This window comes from Mesoplodon bidens (genome assembly GCF_964165515.1).
Source record: "Mesoplodon bidens genome assembly, chromosome: X".
NCBI classification, from domain to species: domain Eukaryota; kingdom Metazoa; phylum Chordata; class Mammalia; order Artiodactyla; family Ziphiidae; genus Mesoplodon; species Mesoplodon bidens.
Window position 1 is genome coordinate 52,497,439 of NC_138163.1, and position 19,392 is coordinate 52,516,830.

The 19,392-nt window shown below is 42.0% G+C and overlaps 1 protein-coding gene across 1 annotated transcript in view; it reads right to left on the minus strand.

The window, feature by feature from the left end:
• The window catches only part of LOC308608820 (nuclear RNA export factor 3-like), a gene marked incomplete at its 3' end in the record, with an annotated part of 45,037 nt that overhangs the window by 6,295 nt on the left and 19,350 nt on the right, over positions 1-19,392 (minus strand). The window lies entirely within an intron of this gene.

Genomic DNA, 19,392 nt, shown 5'->3' on the forward strand with positions numbered 1-19,392 from the left:
GGAGCACACTCTGGGAGATCTCAAGTCTTCTTATTTTTTTTAATAATTTTCTTTCTTTATTTATGGCTACATTGGGTTTTCGTTGCTGCACACGGGCTTTCTCTAATTGCGGCTAGCGGGGGCTACTCTTCGTTGTGGTGCATGGACATCTCATTGCAATGGCTTCTCTTGAGCTCTAGGCGCGCGGGCTTCAGTAATTGTGGCACGCGGGCTCAGTAGTTGTGGCTCGAGTGCTCTAGAGCACAGGCTCAGTAGCTAAGGTGCATGGGCTTAGCTGCTCGGCGGCATGTGGGGTCTTCCTCACCAGGGCTTGAACCAGTGTCCCCTGCAATGGCAGGCGGATTCTTAACCACCGCACCACCAGGGAAGTCCCTCAATTATGTTTGAATTTACTGACAATTGTCTGATGGTCAAGGAGATGGTCTAACTTGGTGAATGTTACAGAGACCCCCGGGGAAAAACCTGTACTCTGCTGTTTGTGGGCAGACTGTTTTATTTATGTCATGTAGATCTTAGTTTACTGTGTTATTCAGGTCTTCTATATCCTTGCTGAGTTTCTCTCTAGTAATTCTGTCACTTGCTAAGAGGGAGGTGGGTGTCAAAGTCCCCCACTATAATTACAGATCTGGTTCTTTCTCCTTTCAGCTCCACCAGCTTCTGCTTCGTGTACTTTGAGGCTCTGTTGTTTGGTGAGTACGCATTTAGGATCTTTATGTCTCCAGGGTGTCCTGATCCTTTCATCATTCCATAAGGCTTTGGCTCTTGTTCTTTTCTTTACTCTGACATCTACTGTACTGGATACTGAAGCTACAGGCACGCTTAGAAAGTGTCCTGGGTACACTTCACCTTGTATTCACTCCCAGAAGTTGTGTTGCTGTTCAACCCACAAATTCTCCCCTCCAGCATGTCTAATTCACCATGGAAAAAGATTTGGAAGATTTTCAGCCCCTGCAGAAATAAGGTCGTGTCAATTCTCTTCCCCATAGGTGGATTCACTAAGGGTATTTTATTTTTAACACATTCCACTGAAACAGTGAATCAGGAGATAATCATACTAGTGGCTTGTGGGGAGGGAGGATTATGGTAATTACACCCTTAGAAACCAGCTTCCTTTGGGTTGTAATGCTTAAGGTTCTCTAGGTTTGTGTGCTGTGCCTTTTGTACATTAACTATTCCATGTTGTCTCAGGGCACACATATGAGTAAAGATCCGTCCACTGCTGAGCACTCCACGATAGAGTGATTACGACCAGGCCTCAGATGAACTCCTCTGGGGAGCTGTTGCTTTCCCCGTGTGGCCCGCTGTCAGGGCAATCCTGCTACTCACAACCTTGGGACTTTCCTTGTGTGGCACTGGAAGTGAAAGTAAACACAGATAGGGCACTTGACCCACAAATGTCACTTGCTCAGTCCCCAAACCTCGGAGGGGGCATGGTGTGCTCTCTTTCTCCCACACTCCACATCCAACTGGTCAGGAAATTCTCTCGGCCCCTCTCTCAAAGTATGTCCAGAAGCCAGCCACTTCTCACCACCCCCATTACCACCACCCTGGCCAAGACACCAACATCTACCTCCTGGACTGGACTGCTGTCCAGCTGGCCCCTCTGCTTTCATCCTGGCTCCCTTACCTGTCTGTTTTCAGCCCAGCAGCAGAGCGCAAGTCACATCATTTCAGTCCTCTGCTCAACACCACATCACAATGGTTTGAAGCCCACCAACGTGCTCAAAAGCCAGGAGTTCATAATGACCCTCATCAACAATAACAACAACAAAGAGGAACCTTTTTTGACCTTTGGAGAATGCCGGGCAACCAACTCGTTTTCAGGGAAATCCAGCAATGAAAGGGAAAAGTTCACATTTTAAAGGGAGCAGTAAGGGCATGTGGTCTACGTACGGTGTATAGGAAGAGTCAGAGTCATTTGCAAGAACCCACATTCCTTCCGAAATAACGTTGCCGAGGGGAAAGGGTAAAAGGAGCTAGCTGACAGCTACCGCAGTCCCCTGGCTGACCAACTGCATCAGGTGCCTGGACAGGGCTAGAGACCTCCCTCAGCAAGGTGATTCAGACACAAGCAGTCTCAGACATCCCCTTGTCAAGTATTTGATAGAATAATCCAGTGAAACCATGTGGTCCTGGGATTTACTTTGCTGGGAGATATTTGATAACTGATTAAATCTCCCTACTCATTAATCGATCTGTTCATATTATGTATTTCTTTATGATTCAGTCTTGCTAGATTGTCTGTTTGGGGGACTTTATCCATTTCTTCTAGGTTTTCCAATTTGTTGGCATACAATTATTCACAGTATTCGCTAATAATCCTTTTAATTTCTGTAGTATCAGTTGTAATGTCCCTCTTTCATTTCTGAATTTAATTATTTGAGTGTCCTCTATTTTCTGTTTCTTAGTGAGGCTAACTTAGGGTTTCTTAATTTTGTGTAGCTTTAACAAAAACCCAACTCTTAGTTTCATTTACTTTTCTTCTATTGTTGTTGGTTTTTTTCTCTATTTCATTTATCTCTGCTCTTATATATCTCCTTCCTTCTGCTAGCTTTGGCTTTAGTTTTTTCTTCTGTTTCTAACTTCTTGAGCTGTAAAATTAGGTTGTTGATTTGAGATCTTTTGTCTTTTCAATGTACACATTTAAAGCCATAAACTTCCTTCTTAACACACCTTTGCTGCATCCCTTCAGTTTTGGTATGATGGACTTTCCTTTTAATTTGTCTCAAAGTAGTTTCTAATTTCCTTTGTGACTTCTTCTTTGACCCATTCATTCTTTATGAGTGTGTATGGGGATTCCAGAAAAGATGAAAACTAGAACGCCCACATGGCCCAACAGTCCCACTTCTGGGTATGTGTCCAAAAGAACTGAAAGTAGAATCTTGAGGAGATACTTGCACATCTATGTTCATGGCAGCACTACTCACAACAGCTAAGAAGTAGAAACAATTAAAGTGTCCATCGATGGATAAAAGGATGAACAAATTGTGGTATATAGATAGATATATATACACACACACACACACACACACTGGAATATTATGCAGCCTTTTAAAGGAAGGAAATTCCGTCATATGCCACAGCATGGATGAACCTTGAGAACATTACGCTAAATGAAACAAGCCAGTCACGAGAAGACAAATACTGTATGATTCCACTGACATAAGGTTTCTAGGGACTTCCCTGGTGGTCCAGTGGGTAAGACTCCATGCTCGCATTGCAGGGGGCCCATGTTCAATCCCTGGTCGGGGAACTAGATCCTGCAAGCATGCTGCAACTGAGAGTCCTCATGCCAAGGCTAAGAAGCCTGCATGCCACAACTGAGTCCGCATGCCGCAACTAAGAAGTCTGCATGCCGCAACTAGAGATCCAGCATGCTGCAACAAAGAGCTGGCGCAGCCAAAATAATAAATACATATATATATTTTTTTAAAGTTGGGAAAACTATCGTAAACAGAGTCCATGGGTTTAATCAAAATAAGGTATCTAAAGTAGTCAGATTCATAGAAACAGACAGTAGAATGGGGTTACCAGGGACTGGGGGGAAGGGACAAAGGGGAATTGCTGTTTAATGTATAGAGTTTCAGAATTGAAAGATGAAGAAGTTCTGAAGATTGGTTTCACAGCAATGTGAATCAACTTAACAGTACGGAACTGTACACTTAAAAATGGTTATGATGGTAAATGTTATGTCACGTATTTTTACCATAGTTTTTAAACCTGTATATTAGAGTGTGATTACTCAAAAGGAAGTATTAAGAAAAGTTTTTGTTTGGATATGGAAATACAAACATAAAGAAGTCGACGTAAAGGAACACGTGAGAATGTCAACCGTGCTTATGAGTAGGTGTTTGGAATGCACAAGAGGTGTACTTTCACGTGCATGCTTTACTTGCATAAAAGGCTGGGTCAGGTTTTGCCACGGGCTTGGGGGGAAGCACTATTACTATTGACTCATTCCATAGCATAATAGGAACAATTACTGATAATCAGATCCACCTGTCTTCTCTCTGATTATTAAGCTACATCACTTTGGACAATTCACCCAACTTCTCCTGATCTCAAATTACTTACATGTAAAAATCAGGGATTAGAGCTAACCACCACCTCAATCAATATATAAAGCATATAGCCATAAAAAGAAATGTAATTGAGCTATTTGTAATGAGGTGGATAGACCTAGAGTCTGTCATACAGAGTGAAGTAAGTCAGAAAGAGAAAGACAAATACCGTATGCTAACACGTATATATGGAATTTAAGGAAAAAAAGATGTCATGAAGAACCTAGGGGTAAAACAGGAATAAAGACACAGACCTACTTGAGAATGGACTTGAGGATATGGGGAGGGGGAAGGGTAAGCTGTGACAAAGCGAGAGAGAGGCATGGACATATATACACTACCAAACGTAAGGTAGATAGATAGTGGGAAGCAGCCACATAGCACAGGGAGTTCAGCTCGATGCGGTCCCTTGTGACCACCTAGAGGGGTGGGATACGGAGGGTGGGTGGGAGCGAGACGCAAGAGGGAAGGGATATGGGAACAGATGTTTATGTATAACTGATTCACTTTGTTATAAAGCAGAAACTAACACACCATTGTGAAGCAATTATGCTCCAATTTAAAAAAAAAAAGGTATAAAGCATATATCACACCCCAAACGGTTCCTGGTTAATCTTTCCACCGCCCAGCTCCATATAAACCTTGATCTGCTCACAGTCCCTATATATTTGTTTTGCCTGCGGTAGAATTTCTTGTAAATGGAATCATACATGCTGCACACCTTTGTGTCTGGCTTTTTAAAGTCAGCATCATGTTTTTGAAATCCATTTATGTTCCTGCCTATTCTATTGCTGAGTAATGTCCCACAGTATGGGTTGTACTTCTCCACCTCGTTTACACAGTAGAGCCACTTGGGGAGTTTGAGAATATCACCAGCTCCAAGCTATACCCACAATAATTAAAGCAGAACTGGGTTGAGACCCAGGCACCCACATTTTGTAAATTCTCCATGTGACTGCAGTGTGCAACCACTGTTGAAAGCTACTGTACTAAAGTATCAGCTTTTAGTTTATACTTGCCAGAGACCGTAGCAATGGATGCCACCTCATTTTGCTGGCTTTCCACTCTGTTGTTTTAGGGACCTAGTGATTCCATTAGCTTAAATTAGAGACTGGCAGACTACAGCCCATGGGCCAAACCTGGCCTGGGGCCTGTTTCTCTAGGGCCTGCAAGGTAAGAATGGTTTTTACATATTTCAATGGTTAAAACAATAATATTTCTTGACATGTGAAAATTATTTGAAATCCACACGCCAATGTCCATACGCAGAGTTTTAGTGGAACACAGCCATACTTGTCTGTGGAGGCTTCCGCTCTACAACAGCAGAGCTGAGTAGTTACAAAAGAGACAAAATGGCCCACAAAGCCTCAAATATTTGCACCTGGCCCTTTCCAGGGAGTTTGTTGAGCTCTGGCTTAGAGCAAGTGTCCTTAGAGCAAATGCACAGTAACTGTGGTAAATGGCTGATGGTCCCTTTGGCTAAGCCTGGGAAGAAGATTTACTGCAGTAACTTGCGACTTCACCGTAGGGTCCTTCCTCAGTAGTCCACTCATTCATGGTGTTCTGGGTCAAGTGTGGGAATTGAGTACGGGACTACCATTTGCCATCAAGAGAGGTCAAGTCACCAGACCTAGAGCTTGATTTATTTATTTTTATGTTCTTATATTTTATTACAAATCTTTGTTTATATTTTATTTATTTTTACACTGATCGAATGCAACTTTGGAGTATGTTCAGATATTTCAGATCCAAGGGATCTGTTGATCAATTAGCCACCTTCAGAGGTTGCTACAGGTCAAACCTGTGTGACTACCCTTCCATCCTTGCTGTTTATTAAGTAAAGAGCACTCACCTTGAGGCAGGAGATTAAGTGCTCCTACTGGGCCTGCAACTCCAGAACCCCAACATCCCCACTCAAGTGAGGGTGACCATGTCAGTGGCAGAATCTCCCATCTCATCTGTGGCCTACACAAGTCAGCCACTTCAGAACACTTCAAAGATGAAGATGCCCTCCACACTAATGTGTTTCTCAATGCTGTGGGGGAAAGGAGTGTCCTCTGGGTCCCAAACAGCAGCTGCCTGGACCACCAACACACTGACTTCAAAGGCATTTCAATTCAAGTGACCAGAGGTACAGCTGGTAACGCTTGAAACTGAGTCCCCCTAAAACCGAGTTCCCTTGCCAAGTTTATGATTAACTTCTCTATCCAAAACTTTATTCCCTCTCTTGCCCCACTCATGATCTCCTCAGGATTTAGGAGTATCAAAGAAAAGGGGGGACTGACACTGAACAGAACCCTTCAGGGCCCTCCCGGGTACAAAAGCCCCGCTGTGTTCCCTGTTTCTTGTCTGTAGGAAAAGGCTTTGGCCTCCTAGGCCTTCCCTGAGTTCCAAACAACAGACTCAAGCACTTACTAATTAGGGAAGTGAGGAAATGCAGAAACAAAGGAAAAGCAGTCAAAGAAACGAAATTGAGTTATCTGTAGAGAGGTGGATGGACCTAGAGTCTGTCATACAGAGTGAAGTAAGTCAAAAAGGGAACAATAAATACTGTACGCTAACACATATATAGGGAATCTAAAAAAAATTGGTCATGAAGGACCGAGGGGCAAGAAGGGAATAAAGACACCGACCTACTAGAGAATGGACTTGAGGATACGGGGACCGGGAAGGGTAAGCTGGGATGAAGTGAGAGAGTGGCATGGACATGTATACACTACCAAACATAAAATAGATAGCTAGTGGGAAGCAGCCGCATACCACAGGGAGATCAGCCTGGTGCCTGGTGACCACCTACAGGGGTGGGATACGGAGGGTGGGAGGCAGGGAGACACAAGAGGGAAGAGATATAGGGACATATGTATATGTATAACTGATTCACTTTGTTAGAAACAGAAACTAACACACCACTGTAAAGCAATTATACTCCAATAATGATGTTTAAAGAAAAGAAAGAAAAGCAGGGAAGAACAATAGTGCAGTGATAAAGCAGAGTCCTAGTTTCTCTGCAAGGGATAACAACTTCATACATATCTTTGAGCTGTTATGCAGAAACTAAGATCCCCTGCCCAGGTGGAGGATGGTGACTCCATGCTGACCACAAGCACACCGACCCCAGACTGGTTAGAACCAGAATACTGATGATTAAGATCCCTGAAACAGCACCCTGTTTCCTCACCAACAAACAATCAGAGGAAAGTCATGCACTTCCCTGAAAGTCAGCAGGGAGTTAGAGTCTTCTGAACACAAGCAGCCAGTTCTCCTTGCTTGGCACCCAGAAAACAAACACTGTACTTTCCTTCACCGACAACCCAGCGTCAGTAGATTGGCTTTGCTGTGCAGCAGGCGAGTGGACCCAAGTTCTGTCCAGTCACGCAACTGCAACTCTTTCACCATTGTGTGCCATGGAACACTAATGATTCGTCCTCTGTTACCAACTGGGTCCTTACTATCTTCAGATCCACCTAGACCGGATAACCCATCCCCGATCCCCACTTCCTTCACGGCCCTTTGCTTGCAACCAATTTTGGTGTCAAGTACTCTATTAATCAAAGTCCCCACTTCTTTATGCCAGATATACATTCTAGCTATTTTACAAAAATAAGACATCTTTAATAAAACATATCACACAGCTTACAAAAATTCTGTGAGGGCCAGAAAAGTGGGCATGGATGCCGCACAGCCAGGGGAAGCCCCCTCACGCCGTGGGACTGGTATAGCTGAAACACCCCTGCTGCCTATGAGCTAACCAACATGTATGACAGAAACTGAATTCCAGGCACTCTGCTGTGGCTGCCCATAAAAACCAGAGACCTCTCCCATCATACGTAGCTGATCCTGCTTGTGGCTCCCACATTACTCAGTTCTACCTCCAAGTTTCACTATGGTGCATAGGCTTGATACACAGAGGTCTTCTTTGGGACCCTAGACAAAAGGGGGTCTAGCAAACATACACACACACACACACACACTAACGTAGGTCTCCATTCTTGTTTTTACCTTTCCATTTCTCTACGGTACAAGAAAACATGTAAGAGTGTTTATGAGTGTTGGAATACTTGCCAGCTGAGCCAACTTGAGGTATACTCCACAGGTCCATTTTTTTGGCTATTGGAAATGGTAATTTCACATTGAAAATATAATTTTCTATTTTGTGAAATTATTTTGTGTATATTAGTCTTAGGTCCAATAAACTGGTTAATCACTATTATTATAATTTTCCATAGATCCTCCTGAGCTTTATATGAAGACAACTATACTCACAGTTTTGTTCCTTTTCACTTTTACACATATATTAATTAATGTATGTATGTATTTTGGCTTACTGCAATGCCTAGGAGACTCAGTAAGATGTTGAACAGAAGTGATTATAGGAATCATCTTTGCCTCTTCTGATTTAGAATGGAATGCTTTTAATGTCTCATTATTACTTACAGTGTTTGTTATAGATTTTTTAAAGCACACATTATAATTTGAAAGAAATATCTTTCTATTCCCAGTTAGCTAAGTGTTATTTTTGTTGTTGTTTAATCTTGATTGGTTGTTGAATTTTATTGCATGCATTTGTTTCTGGAATCTTTGTGATAATCATCCTTTTCTTGCTCCTTTATCCTATGAATGTGTTGAAATACGTTATGACTCTCCTAATGTTAAACCAACATTGCAAGTTTGGTATAAACACAACTTTGCCCTGATGTACTATCTGTTTTAGCCATTGCTGGATTAAGTTTGTCTTTATCTTATTTCTATTTTTTGCATTTTTATAACTAATTAAGATTGACCAGTAATTTTGCCTTCTCATGCATGCAATGTCAAGAATAAGCTGAATATTTTGTTTCCCCAATATAATGTTCTTTTGTCAAGAAATTACCCATTCAGTGTTAATTTTCAAATTATCAGCATATCTTTTTCATAATATTATCTTTTAAAGCTTTCCTGTAAATACAAGCAAGACACCTTCTTCGAAAGTGGCTTATCTGTGCCTTCTAATTTTCTTGACCCATACTGCCAAAGGTTTCCTTATTTTTTTATATTTTGAAAGCACTAACATCTAGCATTTGTATTCAACTCATCCATATCTGTTATCAATTTCATTAACTTGTGCTCTTATTTTTTTTTCTTGCCAATATGGAAATGCATGAGATGATTTTTATCAAGTATGTGACAAATCCACAGTCTTTTCATCTACCATCACGTTTTCTTTTATAATTGCTATCCTCGAATAGCATGGATATCCAAATATCCAGTACATTTAATTACTTGGAAAAGACCTGTGGCTTACCAATGTGGGGGGTTTAACTAAATCCACTGTTGAAATATCAGATGATTAAGGGAGATGGAACTGCAGCATTGAAGCAAAAGAACTTCTATGATAAGTACATATGAACGTCATTGAAGAGGACAGCATACAATATAGAAAGGAGTAGGAAGAGAAAGAGCACAGATTTTGAAATCATATATCCAGAATGTGCTCTGTCCCTTATTGCGTATATGATTTTAGGCGAGTATTTTACCTCTCTGAGCCTCAGTTCCATCATGCGGTAGTGCTGTTTGCCACGTGTTTCCATTTGTCCCTGTTCCGGGGACCTGGAAGAGCTGTACTTCTTCACCTCCTTGGTTTGGACAGGGCTGTGTATGTGATGGCTTCTGGCTAATGGGTTGTGAGTGACATGTGCTATTTCTGGGCCAGAACATATGGTTGTTGGATTGAGACCTTGCAGGGTCCTCTTCACCTCAGGCACAGGGACTGACAACTATCTAGATGATGGCTGCTCTGTCACTTTGGGTCTCCAAGTCATTCCAGTAAGAATGGCTCAGACCCCCAATGTCCACCATCCTGTGAGGGGCATGCACCTGCCATGGACATGTAGTCAAAGTGAGGAATAAGCCCCTGAGATATGGGGACTGTCTATTACCACAGCATAATCTAGCCTATCTTGATTCTTGTATCTTATCTGTAAATTAAAATAACATCCTCTCAGGATTTTTCTGAGGTTTAAATGAGAAAACTGGTATGACAAGGTTGCCACAGTGCTTGACATATAACAGGAACTCAAAAAATGGCAGCTATAATGATTAAATAATAATAGAAAACTAGTTTTGAAAAAGTGTGGAAAATTGCTATAAAATGAGAGCTATTTCATCCACTCATCCTTACGGGTAAGTTGTATCATCTTTTCAAGAGTGGGGCATTTTATTTTATTTTTAAGACTTCCTAATGACTAGCACTTATGCACTTATTTCTTGCCATCATGATATCAGAAACATAAATTGAGGTTATATGTAAAGAATGAAAAAGTGGAAAGATTAAGCAAAAGAGAGAATGACTAATGGCATAAGATAAAATGAGTTAGCAATAAGTAGTTTCTCAATGAGAAGAACAGATTATAATTATTAGTAAGCATACATTCTACTTAGTAAACAAAGGTACAAGGTATTAATGTGGCAGAAGAGATTTAGTTTGAACAGGCTTTCCCAAAATGTTTTCTGAGGAACACTAGTACTTCCAGTGGACTGTGGGAAAATGTTCCATTCCCATATAGCTTGAGGAAACTACCTGCTACAGACTGACTGTTTAAGTACCAACCTAGGCTCCAAGGTGACAGTATTTGCAGTTTGAGTCACTGGTAGGTGATTAGGTCATGAGGGAGGTGCCGTCATGAATGGGATTAGTGCCTTTATAAAAGAGGACCCAGAGAGCTCCCTTGCCCTTTCTGCCACGTGAGGATACAGCGTGAAGACAGCCCTTTATGAACCAGGAAGCAGACTCTCACCAGACACTCAACCTGCTCGTGCCTTGATTTTGGACTTCACAGACTCCAGAACCGGGAAAAATAAATTCTTGTAAGTTACAAGCTACCCGGTCTATGGTGTTCTACTACAGCAGCCTGAACAAGCTAAGACACTACCCTTCTATTTGAGATTCAAGTGGCATATTATCTTAAAAATATGACAATACAGAAATCCTTTTACCTTCATTTTTGTATGTCCCATATTTCTTCAATGAATAAAAGCATTTTTGTTGTTGCTGTCTCTCAGACACAGTGTGTTGTAGAACAAACCTGAAAGTGCTGAAATGAGAGGAAAGAAATGGCTATTATATAATTTTAAAAATATATCACTCCTTTAACCATCTCTCAAACAATCTTTAAATCCCTCACAAATGTAAACACCTTATTTTACTTGCTGCATTTTACTCATTAAGTACCGTCTACGTGATTTTTATGATACGTATCATCTATAATTTTACTTAATATGGTTTTCTTAAATAAATTCAATGTTTTTTCCCACATGAAGGAAAGGGGAGAGCTTTCAAGGAATGTAAAAAGGAATGGTTAGAAAATCAAGAGGAAAATCAGAAGCCAACAGTGTCTGGCTGGACTAATTTAAGCTGTTTAGAGAGTCCAAGCAGAAAAAGATTATGGCATCCCACCCCACACACACTTTGAAAAACTACTGGTCGGCAAAGCATATACAGAAAACAAATTCTGAACCTTAACGTGCTGGCTACTTTCACACTTTTACTGGAAAACTATCAAATTAAAAAAAGTCTCTCTCCTTGCCTCTCTCCACAGAACAAATTAAGAGACAGAAACTCAGATCAGATTTGAAATCATCAATAGGAACTGGCACCTAGGAGTTCTCTGCTGTTCCTAATAACAAACGTGGTCAGAGGAGCGCAGAGGACACCATCACATGGCAGGTAGTGAATACGGATACGAAACAGAGATAAGCAAGAGTAGGGCTTTAATGTGGGGGTTGGGAAGGAAGAGGGAAGAGAGGGGTCCACCCAGTTTCCTGAGCCTAGCTGCCGAGAGCAGCCCATGAACGCCTGCCGCCCGCTGTCCCGCCGATTCTGAGTGAACCTCTAGTAATGGAGGGCGCCCCTCCTACCCGACTACCGCCTACCGTGTCAGAATATGAATGTCGATGGAAAGGTTGGCATCAGAGCCAGAGCCTCATCAAAGTTCCCCCTCAGCCAGGACAAGTACCTTAATTCTAAAGGTCTTCTTCACCTCTCCGTCTGACTCCTCAAAAGGCTAAGCCGAGCTACCCACCGTTCGGCAGGCTCTCCGCACGCTATAACGGCGCCTCCCTAGGTCACGACCTTACAGCGTCACGTGACTGTGGGGGCTACGTAACGTAAAGCGCCGCTGTGGGGCCCTACCTGACTTCCAGGGGCTTGGCTGGCGGAGGCCACAGAGTAGAAGGATGCAGGTGACGTCAGGATTCAGGAGCCCTCAGCTGTGAACTGTGACCGAGAGAACTGAGCCTCAGAAGACCACAGCATGTCCCATGACCGAAGAATATGCACGAACAACAGCCGAAGGGAAGGTGCGGTGTTCACATGACGGCAGGCGCTTTGCCTGCCATGTGATGGTAGCGGCCACATCCATGTTGACTCAGGGATCTGAAGATTCTGGTAGGCAGCAATCTTCACGAGATAGAGATGGCTGAGCCTAATATGTGAGCAAGGGGGATATGTGACCAACCATAGCATCCATACGACACTCAGAAGCAGGTCACCTTTGTGACTTGGAGGGCTGAGGCTTCCACATGCCACTAGCTAGTGAGGGCCACATGACAGGATGAATCCACATGATGGGCAAGTTTTAGGAGTCTGCCATGCTCTAGCGACTTGAAAAGCTGGATCTACCACATGATCATAGTGGCAATAGGTCCAGAGAGACTACACGAGCTCAGGGTTTAAGGGCTCATGGTGCTGACATGGCCAGTAGGTCTGGGCCTGCCACATAACTGTCTGGGCCTGGCACTTGATGGCCGCATCCGCGTGAACATAGCCATAGGAGCCCACGGTGCTCAAAAGCTGCGTCAGCCTCCTGAGTGTAGCATAGTGACAGTAGGGTTCTCCCGGCTGCGTGTTTCAGGAGCCCGTTCTCTTCATGAGAGCTGGAGATCTGAGATTGCCCACATTCCTGGGCTTCCCATTGATGGTGGTGCCTCCGGACGTTCTTCCTCACAACACAAGCTGGCTTCACCTGCCCCAACCCCTTTTTAATGTGCTAATGTGCTTCTTTCGTGTGCTAATTTTTTTTCCTAATAACACGTGAAATTTAACACATAAATTAACACATAGCAATGGACTAGGGCCTCCCTAATTCCATAACCATTGCCATATTTTAGGGACTAGTTGAAAAACCTAAGCAGTGGGTACAGGTAAGCTCTGTTGCTGTAATTTCATGCAAGTCTAAGAGAAATTAAAGCAAAGCCAGTAAGTGAATTTTAGCTGTTAATTTGAAAAAAAAATGTATATAATGATTACTATGTGTCATGCACTTTAAAACGTCAACTCCTTTAATAGTGGCAATTCTATAAACTAGGTACTATGATTATTATTCGAGTTTTCACAGATGAGAAAGTGGAAGCACAGATGTGTTAAGTCACTTGCCTAAGAGATAACTGAACCAATAGGTGCCAAACCAGGGTTTACTCCCAGGCACCCTGGCTCCAGACTTTGTGTTTGGATCACCCACAAAAGTCTCCAAAGAAAATGAAGAATAATTCAGTCTTCCTTATTCAGACTAACCTGAAAGCCATCCGCAGTTACTGAAAAGTTGAGATCATAGAGGACCTCTTTAAAGTGGCAGTTAAATAATTTCCAGTACTGCCAGTAATTAAAACTAATCGAAGCTGAAGTCAGTTAAGGCCCTCAGATTAATTTTAAGGTATAAATATAAACTTATCTTTAATAAGTGAAGTATACGTGTATATAAAAGGTTGTATAAAATGCTAGACGTTAGTTGAAAACGTTTCCTTCTTTTATTTTTAAACACTCTAAAGAGAAATATTTCAGACTTTATGGCTCTTTATGGAATTCCAAAAGTTAAAAGTGAGCAGAATGTGAATTAGATATTACTGCACTTATATTTTGTTTGCATCTTCCTAGAAAGGACAGAGAAAGGGAAAGGAGAATACACAATATAGTTCTGTTTTTTTTAATTGCAGTTTTACAAACACCTCTTTTGCTGATTTGTGTGGAAAACTGAAGATCTGTGTGTATATCCAAAAGAGGTTTGATGTGATCTTGCCCGTTTGCTGGCTTAGGCAAACTTAATGCTATACAAGCAGTGGTATTATTTTGCTGGCACCCTGCAACGTGGCATGGCTACATAAATAACCTGAAGAAAATACAACAGACCAAATTTTGCACCATGGTTAAATTTGAATACACTAGTAAGGATAACAGACTGTGTTTGTAGTTTTAGCTTACTGAAGGAAGTAGTGATTTTTTGGAGTGACTCTGGGCACATTGGTGTTACTTAGATAATTTTGGAAAATTATTTATGGGACATATGTAAATGCAGGGTATGAAAATGGAGACACGTGTTTACAATAGAGCCTGTTATGAAAACTCAAGATGGATTTAGGAAGCATCTGTATACAATCACTGGATGGAATCTGCCATCATGACCTGATGTCTGTCCCAACTGTAGCTTCTGTAATGGACAAATCCACTAATGGTGATTGAGGTCAACTTCTTTCACCAAAAGGCAAACCCTGGAGTTCTAATTATAACTTTCTTGGGAAGGGTCAGATATTCTCCTGTCAGAACTAATGGTCGTATCATTTATTCTTGCCCTGCGATGATTACCAGGAGTTATTTAAGGATTAAAGTGTATTTAGTTACACCAGTGGGTGCCTGTCAGCCCTTTCTAACATACATTGGGGAAGGGACGCTAAGGCTTTGGATAAACCCCTATATGAACACAGCTTATGTGAGCTAGGCAGTTTAGGAACTCCATGTATCAGGTGCTGTGTCTGTTTAGGTGAGGCAGGCTGATAAGCTATTCTTCTTGAATGTTGTTTGGCAAGGTTTACTGGGAACAACTTTTACTTCTTTTATATTTCTGTTTTGGGGTGGACGTTTTGGAGGTCAGTGCTAGTGGCTTTGTTTAACACAGAGAAATGGGAAAGGAGAAGAGCAGACATTTGTGATGCTGCTAAATTGAACACAAATACTCAAATGCTTTTGGTTCAAACACAAATATGTACAACTCAAGTAGAGATCCTATGTGAATTTACTTTCAGAAAGGAAAATTGACTTAATCTGGTACCATTATCCAAGAGAACTTAACAGATATTGCTGTACCTTTATAGAAATGGTAATCGAAACATGTTTTTCTTTGTTCCTTTAAGAAGCTCGTTAATTAACTAGAAGTGACTTTACTGTCAGTGTCAAGCAATGGGAAAGAAGAGAAACAATTGTAGATAGTGCTCCCTGTCAGAGTACTCAGTGTGCTCCCTTCCCCCAGCACAGTGTAAATTTTAACAGCTCTAAGTGATGAGCTCATTCTTGGGGACTACCACAGCGTTGAAACAGAAAATTACATCCACAGTGAAAACTTCTTTTGAGGCCAAAGGATGGAAAGGGTCGAGAAGGCAGGGATTCCTTTCACGGTTTTTGCTTATAAACTATGTCATTTGTGATGGTATGATTCTCTGGTACAGTTTGAAAATCCCTTCCAGGTGAAGACCATTTAAAAATTAAATAAGTGTGTTTCAAGGCTTTAAAAATTATTAGACAGGGAGAATTGAAGTGGTCCTAGCTTGGCTCTTCTTATCCACTCATTGTAACTATTTTTTTTGCAACAACCCCCAAATAATTCTAGCTATATTCTTTGAAAGTATTGTGATATGTGTTTTTACATAAACAGCCACATTGTTTTCTTGTTACGATATCACACTGCCATCTACTGCTGGTGGATATGTTCCCATATGATGTAAATGAGTGACATTTGCCAGCTTTCTTTAGGATAGAAGCAGGCTTTGAGGACTAAGTCATATCAATGAACTCTGCACTTTCGTCACATCATCAGATGATGTTTTAATTATCTAATTCATGTAGCGCATTTGGGTCCAAAGATCATTTAAAATGTACATGATGTTCTACCTTTTTTTCCCCACAAAATCTGGAAAAACCTGGCATATCCTGTGCTCTCTAAAAACTGACAGTCACTTGCAATGGTTAACTATCACTGGATTCTGTAATTCTAATTTAGTCTAGTGTTTCTGTTTTTATATGGGACACGTTGATGCAATTCAAAGTCTCCCAAATAGGGAGGGGGATCAAGATGGTGGAGTAGAGGTATGTGGAGCTCACCTCTCCCCACAAACACATTAAAAATACCCCTACATGTGAGGCAATTCTCTCAGAAAACCAACTGGAAACTGGGAGAAGATCTCCTACACAACCAAAGCTGCAAGGAATATCGCCACATATACAGGAAGGACAGAAAACATTTTAAAGGCATGAGGACGGTCCTGGCACCGCTGGGGGAGATCTGTAAAGGAGGAGAGGTACACATAGGCAGACCCTTGACCCAGGAAGCCCCCTTGCCTGCTGGAAAAGCTGCTGGGATAGATGGAGGGGCTGGAAAAGCCTAAATTCTGCTCACAAGGAGTGCATGCATGCTGGCTTGCTAACAATCAGGGCAGAGAGAGACTGGCACTGGCGGCTGCTGCCTTGCTGCACTTCCCAATCCAAAGCACACACAAGGTGGTGGGGCCACAGATGCCCACAGCAGCTGAGCATTGAATCTTAGGTAGACCGGTCCAGGGAGAGGACCTGATCTAGATGTGTGGATACAGACCACAGGGCCTGGGGTATGGTCTGGGCCAAACCAAGGAGCCCATTGTCAGCCTGCACATAGTGGGGGCAGGTCCTGCCACAGTGCCCATTGTCAGTGTGCACACAGTGGGGGCAGGTCTGGCCATGGTGGACTTTGCCAACACGTGCGCCAGATGGCACCACGGAGGGCACAGCAGCTGGGCACTGCATCTCGGTTGGATGGGCACAGGGCAAGGGTATGCAGTTGTTCATTTCACGGTGGGAGCACACTGGCCCCGCTCACTCTACACCATAGCTAGGAGCCAGATCTGGAGCAGACAGGTCCTGGGAGAGGTCTGACACAGAGGCAGCCCAGGTTCCAGGCAGTGGCACAACCACCTCAATTCCTGCAGCCACAGGGCTCTAGCCCCCAGCACCAGCCTACTGCACACCACATCCCAGCACTAGGTCTGGGGTGAACACAACAGAGAAAGAGATGCAACCATGGGCTGCTTCTGGGCAGAGTCATGGATGCCTGCACTGGAGGCACATAGGTTTGCAGTGACCACACGGACCTCATTAGCTTCAGTGGTCACCTCCTTTGCATCAGGGCATGGGCTCAGGGGCAGTGGAACCTGACTGAACCTGACCCTCAGGGCTTCTACTCCAACAGCTGGGAATCAGACTCCAGCCCCAACAGGGCTGTGACAGCCATAATGCAAAGAGGAGGCCCCAGCCAACAACCAGTGCAGCCTCTGGTCAACACAACTACAAGCACACACCCTATCAAGGGAGCAAGGGCCAGCACACTTTAAGGAAATACGTGGCAAGCACCCACACCAAAACCAGCCCTTGCACCAAAACTATTGGACTCATACCGTCTACAGAGGGATCCTCCAACATAAAATCACCCCTTCAAGAACACAGTAGATTCATGCCTGTCCTAAATTCAGAGATGAAGAAAGTTAAGTAGAATGAAAAACAGTGGAAGTATTCCCAAAAAACAGAACAAGAGAAATCCCCTGAAGGAACAAATAATGAAGGAGACCTCACCAGTCTACTAGACCCCAGATTCAGAAAGGAGGTAGGGAAAAGGCTAAAGAAATTAAGGAAGATTATTGATAGAAATGCAGATCACTGCAACAAGGAAATAGAAACTATAAAGAGAAATCAATCAAAACTAGACAATTCAATTGCTGAGATAATAAACAAAATAAAAGCAATAAATAGCAGACTAACCAAAGCAGAAGAATAAATAAGTGATCTGGAAGACAGAATAATGGAAACCACCAAATCAGAACAGCAGACAGAAAGACAAATTTTTTAAAATGAAGAATACATATGAGATCTATAGGATAATATAAAGCATGCGTAATATGCATAATCATATGCATAATGGGCACAGTCATATGCATAATAGGGGTACCAGAAGAAGAGGAGAGAGAAAAGGGGATAGAAAATGTATTTGAAGAAATTATGGCTGAAAACTTCCCAAACCTAAAGAAGAAAACCGATATCCAGGTACAGGAAGCACAGAGGGTCCCACACAAGAAGAACCCAAATAGAGTGACAGCAAGACGTAGCATAATTAAAATGGCAAAAGTGAAAGATATAGAGAACTACAAAGTCAACTGGAAAACAGGGTTTAAAATGGCAGCAAGTACATACTTATCAATAATTACTTTAAATATCAGTGGACTAAATGCTCCCATCAAAAGACAGAGTAGCTGAATGGATAAAAAAAAACACCAAGAACCTACAATATGCTGCCTATAAGAGACTACTTCAGGGCACAAGACACAGACAGATTGAAAGTGAGGAGATGGAAAGCTATTTCATGCAAATGGAAACAACAAGAAAGCAGGGTTAGCAATACACATATCAGAAAAAATAGACTTAAAACAAAGTCCATAAAGACAAAGAAGGACATTATGTAATGATAAAGGGATCAATAAAGAAGAGGATATTACACTTGTTAGCATATATACACCCAGTAGAGGAGCACCTAAATATATAAAACAGATACTTACAGACGTAAAGGGAGAAATTAACAGGAATGCTATAATACTAGGAGACTTTAACACCTCACTGACATCAATGGACACATCTTCCAGACAGAAAATCAGTACGGCAACAGAGGCCCTAAATGACACAATAGACCACTTGGACTTAATTTTTACCTACAGGACACTACATCCCCCAAATAAACAGAATACACATTCTTTTCAAGCTTGCAAGGCACGTTCTCTAGGAGAGGCCACATACTAGGACAGAAAACAAACCTCAACACATTTAAGAGGATAGAAATGACTTCAAGCATCATTTATTACCACAATGTTATGAAACTAGAAATCAAGCACAGAAAGAAAAATGGGGAAAGAACGAATACATGGAGACTGAACAACATGCTACCAAAAAACCAGTGGGTCAATGATGAAATCAAAGAAGAAATCAGGAAATACTTCAAGACAAATGACAATGAAAACACAACCTTCCAAAATCTATGTGATGCAGCAAAAGCAATTCTCAGAGGGAAGTAAAAAGCGATTCAGGCCTTCCTCAAGGAACAAGAAAAATCTCAAATAAACAAAAAGAGAAAAAGAATTCGAAAAAAAGAACGAAAAAATTCCCAAAGTCAGTTCTTTGGGAAAGACCAGATGGAAATAAATAAAATAGAGGTAAAAATAGAAAAGATCAATAAAACCAAGGGCTAGATTTTTGGAAAGACACACAAAATTGACAAACTTCTAGCCAGGCTCACCA